A 16054-nucleotide genomic window follows, 5' to 3' on the forward strand; every position below is an offset into this window, starting at 1 on the left:
CGGTGTCAGAGCTTGGTCCGCATTGCCGGCAGTAAGTGGAACCCATTTTCTGTGAGAGTTGGACTCCGCCAGGGCTGCCCTTTGTCACCGATTCTGTTCATAACGTTTATGAACAGAATTTCTAGGCGCAGCCAGGGTGTTGAGGGAGTCCAGTTTGGTGGACTCAGGATTGGGTCACTGCTTTTTGCAGATGATGTTGTCCTGTTTGCTTCATCAGGCCGTGATCTTCAGCTTTCTCTGAATCGGTTCGCAGCTGAGTGTGAAGCGGCTGGGATGGGAATCAGCACCTCCAAATCTGAGACCATGGTCCTCAGCCGGAAAAGAGTGGAGTGCCCTCTCAGGGTTGGGAGCGAGATCCTGCCTCAAGTGGAGGAGTTCAAATATCTTGGTGTCTTGTTCACGAGTGAGGGAAGAATGGAGCGTGAGATCGACACGTGGATCGGTGCGGTATCCGCAGTGATGCGGGTCTGCATCGGTCTGTCGTGGTGAAAAAGGAGCTGAGCCGTAAGGCAAAGCTCTCAATTTACCAGTCGATCTATGTTCCTACCCTCACCTACGGTCATGAGCTATGGGTATGACCGAAAGAACGAGATCGCGAATACAAGCGGCTGAAATGAGTTTCCTCCGCAGGGTGTCTGGGCTCTCCCTTAAAGATAGGGTGAGAAGCTCAGTCATCCGGGAGGGGCTCAGAGTAGAGCCGCTGCTCCTCTGCATCGAGAAGAGTCAGATGAGGTGGCTCGGGCATCTGATCAGATACCTCCTGGACGCCTCCCTGATGAGGTGTTCCGGGCATGTCCAACCGGAAGGAGGCCCCGGGGAAGACCCAGGACACGCTGGAGGGACTATGTCTCCAGGCTGGCCTGGGAACACCTTGGAATTCTCCCAGAAGAGCTAGAAGAAGTGGCTGGAGAGAGGGAAGTCTGGGCATCTCTGCTCAAGCTGCTGCCCCTGCGACCCAACCTCGGATAAGCGGAAGAGGATGGATGGATGGATGGATAATAAAATTTATATAAATAAAACAACAATACATATTCAATGACTTACTAATAACTTATTGGGGGGTATTTTTTGTACGTGGACTACTCGTTTAGCCGGATGTAATTGTTGACGATTTGGCATGATCCTGGATCTGTCGGTTTTTTGAAACTCATACTGGATGTGTTGTCATAGCAGTACATCCAAATCCTCAAACCTGCTCGGAGCAGGTTTGTTCGATGTAAACAAGGATTGGCTCACACACTTAATCAGTGTCCGTGCGTGGAATTCATTCAGTCATGGCTTCACCGTTCATGAATGAGCGACCAATTGATATCAGTGTACAAATTATAAGAAAAGAATTTCATATAGAGAGGGTTTTGTACAATCGGCAAGATCCTGTATTGCTCCCGGAGGAAATTCTTTTCAAAAGATACCGCTTTAGCTGAGGGGGAATACTGTACCTCAAAGATTTATTAGCAGCTCATATTCGAAGTCAAACTAGGCGAAGTCAGGCTCTCACAACCACACAGACAGTATGCACTGCTTTGCGGTTTTTTGCACTTTTTTTATATACTGTAGGAGATGCGGAAAATGTACCTAAAAGTGCAGTTTGCCAGGCAATTCGTAAAGTCTGTTTGGCTCTGAAATGTTTCCTTCAGGCTTTCATAGTGTTTCTTGGACACCTGTGTGTGCAGACAAAAGAGGCATTTCATACCATTGCAGGTAACAACAACAACAACATTTATTTATATTGCACATTTTCATACAAAAAGTAGCTCAAAGTGCTTTACATAATGAAGAAAAGAAAAATAACAGACAAAATAAAAAATTAAAATAAGACAACATTAGTTAACATAGAAAAGGAGTAACGTCTGGTGGCCAGGGTGGACAGAAAAAACAAAAAAAAAACTCCAGAAGGCTGGAGAAAAAAATAAAATCTATAGGGGTTCCAGGCCACGAGACCACTCAGTCCCCTCTGGGCATTCTACCTAACATAAATGAAATAGTCCTCTTTGTAGTTAGGGTTCTCATGGAATCACTTGATGCTGATGGTCATACAGACGTCTGGCTTTTAATTCATCCATCATTGTTGAAACATCATGGTACTTTGAGTAGATGGTGGTGGCACAAGCCACCACCAAAAGGATACTGGAAATGGACACAGAAGAAAGAGTAGGGGTTAGTACGGATTTTAGCGTCACCATGAAAAGTTATTATAATGAATTGGATATACAGAGTATCAGGATTTAATTTACAGTGAAGTTATGAGAAGGCCATGTTAAAGTAATGTGTTTTCAGTAGTTTTTTAAAGTGCTCCACTGTATTAGCCTGGCGAATTCCTATTGGCAGGCTATTCCAGATTTTAGGTGCATAACAACAGAAGGCCGCCTCACCACTTCTTTTAAGTTTTGCTCTTGGAATTCTAAGGAGACACTCAGTTGAGGATCTGAGGTTACGATTTGGAATATAAGATGTCAGACATTCCAATATATAAGATGGGGCGAGATTATTTAAGGCTTTATAAACCATAAGCAGAATTTTAAAGTCAATCCTGAATGACACAGGTAACCAGTGTAGTGACATCAAAACTGGAGAGATGTGCTCGTATTTTCTTTTCCTGGTTAGGATTCTAGCAGCTGCATTCTGCACTAGTTGCAAACGATTTATGTCTTTTTTGGGTAGTCCTGAGAGGAGTACGTTACAGTAATCTAGTCGACTGAAAACAAACGCGTGAACTAATTTCTCAGCATCTTTCAATGATATAAGAGGTCTAACTTTTGCTATGTTTCTTAAGTGAAAAAATGCTGTCCTAGTGATCTGATTAATATGCGATTTAAAATTTAGATTACAGTCAACAGTTACCCCTAAGATTTTTACCTTTGTTTTGACTTTTAATCCTAATGTTTCCAGTTTATTTCTAATAGCCTCATTGTATTCATTATTGCCAGTCACTAAGACTTCAGTTTTCTCTTTATTTAACTTGAGAAAGTTACTATTCATCCATTCTGAGATACAAGTTAGACATTGTGTTAGTGAATCATGAGAATCGGGGTCATCAGGTGCAATTGATAAATACAGCTGTGTGTCATCAGCATAGCTGTGGTAGCTCACGTTGTGCCCTGAGATAATCTGACCTAATGGAAGCATGTAGATTGAGAAGAGCAGCGGACTCAGGATAGAGCCTTGTGGAACACCATATAGAATATCATGTGTCTTTGAGTTGTAATTACCACAACTAACAAAGAATTTTCTCCCAGCCAGGTAGGATTCAAACCAATTTAAGACACTGCCATAGAGGCCCACCCATTGACTAAGGCGATTTCTAAGAATATTATGATCGATGGTGTCAAATGCGGCACTCAGATCTAAAAGGATGAGAACAGATAAATGACCTCTGTCTGCATTTACCCGCAAGTCATTTACTACTTTAATGAGTGCAGTTTCTGTGCTGTGATTTGTTCTAAAACCTGACTGAAATTTATCAAGAATAACATGTTTATTGAGGTGCTCATTTAACTGCATAATGACTGCCTTCTCTAGAATTTTACTTAAGAAAGGCAGGTTAGAGATGGGTCTAAAATTTTCAAGAGCAGAGGGGTTGAGATTATTTTTCTTAAGTAGGGGTTTAACTACAGCAGTCTTAAGACAGTCTGGGAAGACCCCTGTATCTAATGACGAATTTACTATGTCAAGAACATTATCAATTAGCACGCCCAATACCTCTTTGAAAAAATTTGTTGGTATTGGGTCAAGCACGCAGGTGGAGGGTTTCATTTGAGAAATTATTTTATGTAAATCAGGTAAATCTATCCTAGTGAAAGAGTTTCATTTGTTTATAACGGAATAATGGGGTTTAGGAGGCTCCTTAGTGTTGGGGAGATATGACTATGTTATTTCTAATATCATTAATTTTTTGATTGAAAAATACAGCAATAGCCTCACAGGTTTTACTGGAAGTACTTAGGAGGCATTCCTTTGAGTTACCTGGGTTAACATTTCCTATGTGTCAGATTAATTATTATTTAATATGTCATAATTCCAGATCAAACGTGAGCACAAGGAGAACACGGGAACAGGTTAAAGTGAAGTACAAGAATATACTTCAGACTGGTAAATATTGGTATATAACTATTTAAAGAATTGATGACATAAAGAATCATATACAGTAATCCCTCCTCCATCGCGGGGGTTGCGTTCCAGAGCCACCCGCGAAATAAGAAAATCCGCGAAGTAGAAACCATATGTTTATATGGTTATTTTTATATTGTCATGCTTGGGTCACAGATTTGCGCAGAAACACAGGAGGTTGTAGAGAGACAGGAACGTTATTCAAACACTGCAAACAAACATTTGTCTCTTTTTCAAAAGTTTAAACTGTGCTCCATGGCAAGACAGAGATGACAGTTCCGTCTCACAATTAAAAGAATGCAAACATATCTTCCTCTTCAAAGGAGTGCGCGTCAGGAGCGGAGCATGTCAGAGAGATAGAGAAAAGCAAACAAATCAATAGGGCTGTTTGGCTTTTAAGTATGCGAAGCACCGCGGCACAAAGCTGTTGAAGGCGGCAGCTCACACCCCCTCCGTCAGGAGCAGGGAGAGAGAGAGAGAGAGAGAGACAGAGTTTGTTTTTCAATCAAAAATCAATACGTGCCCTTCGAGCTTTTAAGTATGCGAAGCACCGTGCAGCATGTCGCTTCAGGAAGCAGCTGCACAAAAGGTAGTAACGTGAAGATAATCTTTCAGCATTTTTAGACGAGCGTCCGTATCGTCTAGGTGTGCGAACAGCCCCCCCTGCTCAATCCCCCTACGTCAGGATCAGAGAAAGTCAGTGCAAGAGAGAGAGAGAAAAGTAAGTTGGGTAGCTTCTCACCCATCTGCCAATAGCGTCCCTTGTATGAAATCAACTGGGCAAACCAACTGAGGAAGCATGTACCAGAGATTAAAAGACCCATTGTCCGCAGAAATCCGCGAACCAGCAAAAAATCCGCGATATATATTTAAATATGCTTACATATAAAATCCGCGATGGAGTGAAGCCGCGAAAGGCGAAGCACGATATAGCGAGGGATTACTGTATAATGTAAAGAACATTCATTCTAAAGCTAATAAGAAGGCAGACAAGCAAAAAATAGGTGGAGGTCCATGCGGTCCAGACCTAACTCCTGCAGAAGAGTTGGCTCTCCAGCAAAATGCCCATCGCCCTGTTTCTGAGGGCATTCCACGGGGAAGCTCCACCTCAGAACCAGTGGCAGGATGCAGTGGTCACTTCATTTCAGGTAAAGGATGGTCATTGCATATATTTGCGCTCAATGTGTGCCATAGGTATGTTCCATATAGCACTCTTTTTTGTTGGGTCAGTTGCAGGGAATGTCATATCCCTAGAACCGGTGTCTGACCAACGAGATATTGACGAAGGTCAAATATTTGATGAAGACACTGTGTCTGATTATTCATCAGGAGGAGAGGTACATTTTCCAAATAATGTTTGATCAAACTCCACTGTGATCAGTCCCATGTGCCCCAATCACATTTGGAAACCCTGGGTAATGAGAATGTTAGGCTGATTGTGAGATTCTTTATGAAATACCTGCAGTGGCATGAAACGCCTCTTTTGTCTACACACGCAGGTGTCCAGGAAACACAATGAAAACCCGAAGGAAATGTTTCAGAGCCAAACAGACTTTACAAATTGCCTGGAAAACTGCACTTTTCGATAGATGTTCCGCATCGCCTACAGTATATAGAAAAGTGCTGCTTGCAAGAAACCTCAAAGCAATGCATACTGTCTTTGTGGTTGTGAGAGCCCGACTTCGCCGAGTTTGACTTTAAATATATGGAGCTAATAAATCTTTGAGGTACAACATTCCCCCTCGGCTAAAGCGGTATCTTTCGTACAGAATTTCCTCTGGGAGCAATAAAGGATCTTGCCGATCGCGCAAAACCCTCTCTATATGAAATTCTCTTCGTATAATTTGCGCACCAATATCAATTGGTCGCTCATTCATGAAAGGCGAAGCCATGACTAGATGACTTCCACGCACCGTCACTGATTACGTGTGTAAACTAATCCTTCTTTACGTAGAACAAACCTGCTCCAAGCAGGTTTGCGGATTAGGATGTGTTGCTATGACAACACTTCCAGCAAGAGTTTCGAAAAACTGACAGATCCAGGATCAGGCCAAATTGTCAACAATTACATCCGGCTAAGCGAGTAATCCACGTACGAAAAATAACCCCCTGGTATAACTGGCTATAAATAGAGAATTGTTTTGATGGTTGCTATGTTATTGTGAGGCAGATGAGACAGATTACAATGTCAGCACCATGCACTTCCTATTTTGTCCAAGTTTGTGGATACCCAGCATTGGTTTCCTTGTATTATAGCTGATTACATCTTTTGACACTTTTTCTGTCCCTTACTCAAGGGCCAATGAAGTAGAGTCACTTTTGGCATTTACAGGAATTGAACCAGCAACCTTCCGATTGCCAGTGCAAATCCTTAGCCTCAGAGCCACCACGCTGTCCAAAGTTGAAACAGTTGTGTCAAATTTTATTGGTCACATACAATTATACATACAGTGTAATATGTAGTGAAATGCATAGTTACTAAACTCCAAGACTGTGCATTAAACAAGAATAAAGAATATAAGTGGACAATAAACAATAACACACGACTTTACAGATATCAAAGAAATCACTATGTTAAATGAATGCAATAGTATTAATTACATCAGCATTACAAACATTGCAAACAATAAATAAATAAGAACTTAATAACTTAAATAACTCAGTTTAAGAGAAATCAAAAACAGGGCATCATGTACTTCTAGACATTTTCCTCATTCAATATGCAGGTGAACTGTGGGAAGAAGTTCCTCCACTTTATCTCTGAACTGGGGTCTCATGTATAGTGCAATGTGTAGAATTCACACTAAAACATGGCATACAGACAAAAGTGGAAATGTGCGTACGCACAAAAAAATTCAGATGCACAAAACCATGCGTAAACCAACTTCCACGCACTTTTGCTCCATAAATCCCTGTCAGCATGAAAAGTAATGCATGTGCACGCCCCAATAATTTTACATATGCAAATCAATATAAATATCACCTTTCATTCAGAGTTTACTTAAAAGACAATGGCAAAAGCATTTCAACGAATGCAAAGTGAAGGCAAGGAAAAACTTACTATTTGTTGGCTTAAGCAGTGGTATAAACAACAAAAGGAAGTTGATTGAGTGATACAGAGTAACTCGAAAATTCAAGTTCAGAAATAGTGCCTGAAATAAAAAAAGAAGAGGTCAGATATCAAACTCAAAAAAGTTAAAAACCTAGCTTCACAATGAAGTGTTCAGACTAAAAGTTAAACAAAATTGACACTGCCCGAACATATCAACAACAATTTAATATTTAATTTATTTGAGAAAATTAACCTACACTTCAGTTAGTCCAACCAGACATTGTAGTAATATTAGATCTATCTCTTATAAACCCATGGAGGAAGTTTGGACAAGGGCTGCTTTAAATAAATAATAATTAATTAAATGCTTATTTACACTATATCAGAGTTTTCAATATTGCTGTCATTCATTAAATGGGATGTAAAATAGCCTTATACTCCTTCTTAGACTTATATTGTTAAACATCAGAGTATGGTGACCTTACAAGGACCTTTTCACTGGTAGAATGGTAGAATTGATCAGATCTTCATGCATTATCCATGCCTCTCTCTAGAATTGAGGAATACTGCCTGAACATTGCCAACATTTGTTCCACCTATAGTCCTGCTCCTTCAGACCCCAATAAGTTAAAATGCCATGTCCTCAAAATAATGCCCAAGTTAACTGCACGCGTTGTTGAAGCTGAAGAGTACTATGGTAATACTCTGTGAACTTCAATTGCTAGTTTACCTCCTAAATGGAGTAACCCAGCTTGGAACCTCGGCAATCTTCATACAATAGTGCTATAAGTACTCAGAGTCTGCATCAATGATAAGCTACATCATGTAACACAGAGGAACTATTTATCAATGGGTAGAGACTCTTTTTTCCTTAGGAACCTGAGCTCTTTTAATGTAGGTAGTGACATCCTTTATGTGATCTTCAGTTCTGTAATGGCCCATGCGATGATCTTTGTTGTGGTGTTCTGTGCTGGTAACATCACTTCAAGAGAGGTCAAATGAATCAACAAGTTATTTAAGAAGTTAAGAGGCCCACTCTCGATCTGCTGGAGGAAGTAGCAGAGGAGAGAATGAAGCCAAAACAAATGGCCATTAAGAATAATTCTGCACATCCTCTCTTTGACACACTGAATACTTTTATCCAGCAAATTATTCAGCAGAAACATGTCAGGAAACGCTGTTATGGATCCTTCATAGTACATCGCCTTTGTAATGCCTTACTATTACTGTTCTATTAAGTTTGGCCAAGTCAGTTTTTTCTTTTTTGCAATTTGTGTGTGTGTTTGAGAGGGGTTGTTATTGTTATTTGTAATAGTATTTTCTCTTCAATTATATATTTCCTGAATGTCTGCACTGACAGCTTATGTTTATTGGTAACAGTCAATTTTTTTCAAATTTATATGACATAAGGCTGACCTAAATCAATCCCAAGTGTTATCCAAACTGTTTAAACTGCTAAACCTTACTATAGTGAATTTACAGTATATTTATCTGGGATGCGTTCATTACATATGGTACACTCAATTGTGATAAACAGATATCCCATTAATAAGAACAACTTCACAGACTGAAAGATTGATCAGTTAAACTACTGAGTGGTGGAACATCTAGCCCATCACTGTAATGTATATGCGCAAGAATAATATTTTAGTCAATTTTTCTGCCAAAGATGTAAAATTTATGCATGTCAACCTTACGCACAAAAGCTTACCCACAATATGAATAAAGGATTATGCAAAACACACTCATAATTAATTCCAACAGCAGCTGAATGAAAATTTTACACTAGGCAGCTCTCAAATCATTTTCTTAACCCATGCTGTGTTTTGCTTTGAACCGCTGTTGTTCATCATTTGTGCGTATAATTCTAAGAGAAATGAACCTATTAGACTGAGTAAAATAGATTCCAGATGACAGGAGTCTATGGGAATTTGCTGGACAAACAGGTAGACATATTCCAGATAACTAGAAGTTCTCAGCATGGTACACAGCTGCCTAGTTTGTTTCTCAATCTCCAAAAGGGTCGTTTTCCTTCATTTGTTGTTTTTTTATTCCCTCAATTTGCATGATGAAGGCCAGATGGTTGAAAGAAAAAATAACCTTCAAAATGTGTTCCTTAATACTTGAAGCAGAAGACAGAGAGTATGTAAAGTATGTTAATACAATAATACTTTTATAACAAAACAGTTGTATGACAAAACTGTAAAGCTAATTCCCTTGTTTCACTTGGATGCAAATCTGAGCCCCTTCCCAAACATTTTATACATTTCAATTACAGTGTATAAAAAGCTTTGGATTAAAGATAAGTTAATTAAATTAAAACAAATCTTTAAAAATATTCTGATCAGTAGTTGGAATCAAAGTGGATATATCATGTAGGATATGATAATAAGCATCCGAGAACTAACTGTGAGTCCAATGTTGGGCATATTTTCATACACACCCACAGTCACTCATATTAGGCCAAATTAAAGTTGCCACTTCAACTACAGTAACACACTTTGGTATGGGAGATGAAAACCTGAGTACTAAAAGAAGAAGTGCATAAATATGGACAGAATATACAAACTCACATAGATATTTTCCTGGCTGAGATTAAAACAATTAGAACAGAGTCTCTTGAAATAGTAAATCATACAATCATCAAATACAGTATATTATTCAAACTAATGAAGAGTAGTTTAGTTTTTTTTCTATGCACATTTATTGTAATAACTATTTTAGAGTTCAATGCTTTCCAGAACAATGTATTAATATACTTAGACACATTAACACAGAACATAACAGTAAAACAAAGTGTAACCAGATATGATGGTAATTGCTTTAAAAAAGGCGGCATTATCATAAAATAAGATAATGCAGAAAATATTTTAAAATCAAGAAACAAAATTCCCCATAATCTAAGACAGAAGTGTGTAAGCCCTTGATGTTTGGAAGCAGACTACTTGATGATGCACCATCAGATTGTGCGTGTCAATGGAGAGTTATAAAACCTTTTCTGGGTTGTTACTGAACACTCTCTACTCATAACCTAGAATACTCATTACATTTTAAACAGGATGAATTACTGTAGCATGCCATTTTCAGAAATCTGTGATGTTATTTTATAAATTCTTATTGTAATGCTTGGACTAATAACAAAAACAAAAATATGTTTTAGCTATGGTGGTAGCTAGAGTGTATTACATAAATATAAATTATTCGTTCTGCAACCTTTACTTACTGGTATCACTATCTTGTAATACTGTTGTACCCAAACAAAGAAATGTCCAATTAGGATGGATTCCATTTTCTGAATATGCTCATTTCAGTTTAGGGTTGCACAGAGCCAAGGGGTTTCCCAGCAGCCTTGGAAAGGCACCAGTCCTGGATGGGGTATTGGTCCACTGCAGTGAATGCTCATTTAAATTCCCGCATTCACTCAAACTGTACATAAAGTACTCAAGAAATTAACAAGCCCTGATATATTTATGTGTTCTATCTGTAGCAGTTTAGATGGTTTAGAAACAGAAAAGTGGTTGATGCACTAATAAAAGAGAAAGTCCAAAACATATTTGGTTGAGAAATTAGTTAAGCAGGCACCTACATCAAATCTGTATCAAATCTGTGCAACTGTCTGAGCCTGAAAACTAGGAAAGGAACACTGTGTAAGGAAAAAAAGCAATGTCTGGCAAATAGCCTAAGTGCATTATGGATAATTATATATTGCACTTTTTTAATGATGTACATTGTGGCACGTGATCATTTCTTTTTTAGCAAAGCTCTCTTCAAGAAGCATTGCATATACATAGTTATCCATATATTATGTTACTTTGTCTGGCCAGATTCACGTTATGTAGCAATTCAACTTTTCTTGCTATGTCTTGTCTCATTATAATAAGAAACCCAGTAAGTCACTGCTGACTTCTTTTTAAGTGTTCTTTCTCATGGTTCTTGCAGTTTCAAAAATAACAGCCAAAGATTAAGCAAAAATGTTTGTTTTCTTTTTCCAATAAACAAATTAAGATTTATATTTACAGTAACTAGCTGTTTCCAGTGGCTCTGCCCGCATAGACATGAAACAGGACAGTAAGGAGGGCCCTGCCTGTCTCCCTACTCCTGATGTCACGCTTCCCCCTCCCCTTGGCCTGCAGCCAAGTATGATTCTTAGTGCGATGAGAGAAGTTTCAAAATCAACCAGAATGTTCAAGCAATTTCCAGAAAAAAGCCTGATCTAAATCCATTAAGTAGTTCTCTTATTCGCTAGCTAAGCTGATGTAAGATACACCCCAAGGTGGGCGTGTGAGTGAGGAGGGCCCCGCCTACCTCCCCTTGGACCGCTGTGTCTCTCTCGGATCTGCGCAAATAAATAGGTACCACAAGTGAACTATGATACATAGCGCAATTAGAGAAGTTGCAAAATCAACCAGAATGTTCTAACAAATTATAGAAAAACACTGATCTAAATCCGTCAAGTAGTTCTGAAAAGCAGACAGACAGACATTGGATTTTATATATATAGAGAAGTGTTATTTTAGTTTTACAGCTAATATTTTGATACAGGGCCAGATTTAATTTTTAGGTTGGTCACAAGGTTTGTTTTTGCATGGGGTGATTGCTATGAACAAGTGAGTGTGATTGTACCTAGTGATACGCTCGTACACCTTCCTGATATGATCCTTGTAGCAGGCATGCTGTTTATTTTTGGATAGGAATGAGAATGGGAAAGTTATTATATAAATAAAATGTCTTATTATTATTATTAAAGAAGTAGGTTTCTGCATGTCTGTAGCAGTACGCTGAGCCAAAACATCGCAAAAATCTCATTTGCATAAATAAATACATTTGTAATGTTTCAACATTAAAAAACTGGTGCAATAACAAATGAATGGAAAACAATATTCATAAATAGAATAAAGAAAATTCAAAATGCACTTCTGGCAAGTAGCCTTTTTTTTGCAGGTCCACACAATTCTTAATGCGATCATTTTGTTTGTGTGTGTTATCACTCATCGTATTTTAAGCACCTAGCAGACTATACCAATTAACTCCCATAATATGGTTTACATGGAGTAAATTTTCAGCATTTATTGGACCAAGTGTGGAAAGGAGCAAAATCGTCAGCATGGACTTAAATTAACAATGTATCATCTTTATCAGGACAATGGGGAGAAGCATCATGAACCAATAAAGGTATGTTTGAAATCAGCATGTTTAGTAGTGAATTAACCAAATAGTTATGCTTGTGAGAAAACAGTACAATTCATAATTATTTGATTGGAAATGGTATTGTCAAGTCACAAGGGAAAAATGGAGTCCAGCTGACTAATAAGGTCAGGAAAGGAAAGGACAGAACAGGTCAGGAATGGTATGTACAAAAACAACGTAAATGCACTAATTTTACTGTATCTAATCTGGTAATGTAGAACATTTATTCCTAATTTTTATAAGGTAGCAATACCACCCACTTACCTGTTGTATAAATCTGCTGCAATCCTAATAAAATGGACTAATTAATGAGAGGAATCATTTCAGCATTTATAATATTATGTACAGGACCATTTTATACTGTCGTAATATTACAGGCATGCCCTAGGACAATGGTCTCAAACTTCAGTCCTGGAGGGCCGCAATGGCTGCAGGTTTGCATTCTAACCCTTTTCATAATTGGTGACCAGTTTTTGGTGGTAATTAATTCCTTTTTCTTTCATTTTAATTGACTTGTTTTTATGAGATTTGTTCCCCTGAATTTCTTCATCATTCCTCTGAATTGCTTAATTTCTTTCCTTAAATCGCACCCAAACAGAAATGAAATGTGAAGTGAGTGGCCCCACAGAAGACCAACTAAGTCAGGGCCTCAAACTCCAACCAATTTCACTCCAACTAGTTGCTTAATTAGGAGCCGATTCTTGTTGTTAATTAAATTCATTCTTTAATTCCATGGCTTATTCTGCTCTGATTGTGCAATGGCATACATTTCCAAAATTATTGATTTTCTATTTTCAAAGAGCCGTGTTAAAATGTTTTATGGAGATGAGCAGATCAGCAGTCCGGAGACCTTTATCTTTCTTTTTTTTCGGATATTGTGTGATGGACACAGTATGCTGGTCATGTTTGGTCTCATTTTTTATCTCATTATTGTTTGACTGCTAATTAAGGAAAAAGAAACAATCGAGGGGTCTGAGTCTTCAAGAACAAGTCAATTAAAATTAATTCAAAAGAAGTTAATTAGTAGCAAAAACAGGTCACTAATTAAGAAAATGGTTTTAATAAAAACCCGCAGCCACTGCAGCCTTCCAGGACTGGAGTTTGAGACCACTGACATAGGAGAACATCTACATTGGGGATGGAGATGAATGACACCCAGCAATTTATATAAACAGAAATCTGTTTCCTAGAGAATTAAGTGTCATGTAATAAGTTCAAATCCTTGATGTTTACTTACAGAGTAGACAACACGTCAGTACCTCTTGCAGGTGCCAAGGTGAATGGCCTGGCATCCCCAGTGGGACACAGAGAGATTTTTTACCCAACCAGGGGACCATAATGGAAAGACATTATGGAAGGAGCTGCAACCCAAAAGGGATGGTTAGCAATCTTTATCCAAGTCTGGGTAAAAAAGTAATAGATAGACTGGGCAGTTCATTCTACCACACGATAGGTGGCAGTGTCCCTCCAGTTAGGACACCTATCAGGCTTGCATGGGAGTTGGAGTCTAGAAGAGAAGCCCAGTCAGGGTTGTAAAGTGCCACAAGAGGCAACAGAATGCTGTTCTAGATTCTGTTTGACCCAGAAATGCTCTCTTAGACCACTGCTGCGATACCAGAAGCATTGCTGGTTCCAGTTTAAAAGAATCCTCCCATATCTCCTTGGTGAGTCAAAGCCAAGAGGCAGTAGACAACAGTCACCAGGTGCGTGGAAAGAGTAGAAGAGCATTGTGCTGTGAATTTGTTGGCTGTATTCACTGGGAAAAGTTGGTGACAAAAAAACCTTTATTTGAACCTGGAGTTGTGTTGGGTGACATTGTGTCAGTGGTTTGGTACTCAGTGGCACTCCATGCTGGTTACACTATATATGGAGACACTTGTGATGTCCTATGCTTTTTCTCAGCCACTCAGGTCTGCTGAAGAATAGCATCTGGTGATGCCACCTCTGCGTGGCATCAAATCTCAACCCAGAGTCTTTTCTTGGCTAGTTCGTGGTTGGTGGAATGAGTTGGTCACGTAACTTCAAAATTCTGACTGCTTCAGTGTGTCACCAAGTTTTACTATGTTGATATCTTCTGTAAGTTGCCTTGGATAAAAGCATCTGCTAAACATATAAATGTAAATGTAAAATATGTGTTGTGTAAAGTTTTGTATCTAGCTATGAACTTAGTTTTCAATATTGCCTGATAGATAAATCATTAATGGTTAAGATAGACCACCCAGTGTTATAATGGCCTGTTGGTAAACATATGAGTCAAATGCTCATATAAGTTCATGGCTTTGCAATCCAAACTTAAAGTGAACTTGCAATGGTTCCCCTTAACTAAGTAGTTTGGGTATGTATTGGTCACAAACTACATAAAAAGGGTTAATACTGCCTTTCATCTTGCAAACAACATCTTGCATTTTCATACTATATTTTACTATTTCCATCTAGTACATTAATATATACGAATCAATACACATTATTGTATGCCAGTACAATGCCTGACATGAAGAACAATGACAGTGTCAAATTGTAGTTTCCTGTCCCACGGCACCTTGTATGATCACCTAAACCATAAGTGTCTTGAGCTTCACCATGTATTGTATTAGTTTTACTGTAATATTTAAATATATGCATTGCACATGGCACAGTGATCTCTGGATCCCGAAAAAACTTTTTACATATCTACAGTGCTTGCCACAGTGTGAACATGGTTGAAACTCTACATGTTAAACTTTAGCAGTATCTGAGTATTATTTTCCTCCTCACTCATCCAGGTGATGTAGTAAAAAACTCAATATATAAGTTTAGAGATGTTTATAATCTATGGGAGATCCTAAAAGAACTAAGAAATACTTCAATATACAGGCTGTGATATAACTTGTATATACACGGTATCTCGTTCAAACTTCAAAAACAGCAAATACAAAGACAGCATACTTCTTTGCAATTATTGCAGAAAAACTCACAATGAGCGTGCCCCTTTGTCTGACTTTCTGAATGTGTGATTAAGTGCTTTATTGTTTGCTGGTGGGAAGGGTGAAGGCCTTTGTGAGATTAGATTTTTAATTCAGAAAGGAAAGAAATACCATAGTAATAAACAGGGCTTCCAGGGGAATACCTTGAAGAAGGATTTGAGTGTTAAGAATTGCTCATGAAGCAGGAACATTTGCCAAGAATGCTGTCTTGATGAAAAGTGGCAAGTCAAAAATGCTCTGTTTAGAGCTCAGAGGAGGATTGCTGGCCACGCTGTGAGGCTCAACAACTACTGTTTTTTCGTAAATTGCTGTTTTGTAACTGCCTGCAGTGTACTGCAATGCCATTGTACTTGCAGTAGAATAAAACAGGAGGTCTTCAGTTTGCTTTTTCCCACATAGCAGAAATGAACAGTTGATTGTACAACATTTTGCATAACCCTGAGACCTTTAGAAAGCAAAATGCCATTTTTGTTACTTGCTCTTTAAATGAAGATCCACATTTTAGATGATGTGCTATTAAAATTAAATGTAATCAAATCTATCTGTATGCGGCATTGAAAGGTTCTGTACAGGGAAAACAACTGAATAGTGCCAAGAATAAAAGCACAAGTAGCACTACCTGACAGGGTTTACACAGCAAGTAACAAAAAGGAGCTGTACAAATGCAAGAGAATTATAATATAAAATTATAAAAGAGGGTACACAGTGTTTGTGAGAAACAAAGTAACACAACAACCTATACAGA

This window comes from Erpetoichthys calabaricus, chromosome 2 (genome assembly GCF_900747795.2).
Source record: "Erpetoichthys calabaricus chromosome 2, fErpCal1.3, whole genome shotgun sequence".
In the NCBI taxonomy this organism is placed as follows: Eukaryota; Metazoa; Chordata; class Cladistia; order Polypteriformes; family Polypteridae; genus Erpetoichthys; species Erpetoichthys calabaricus.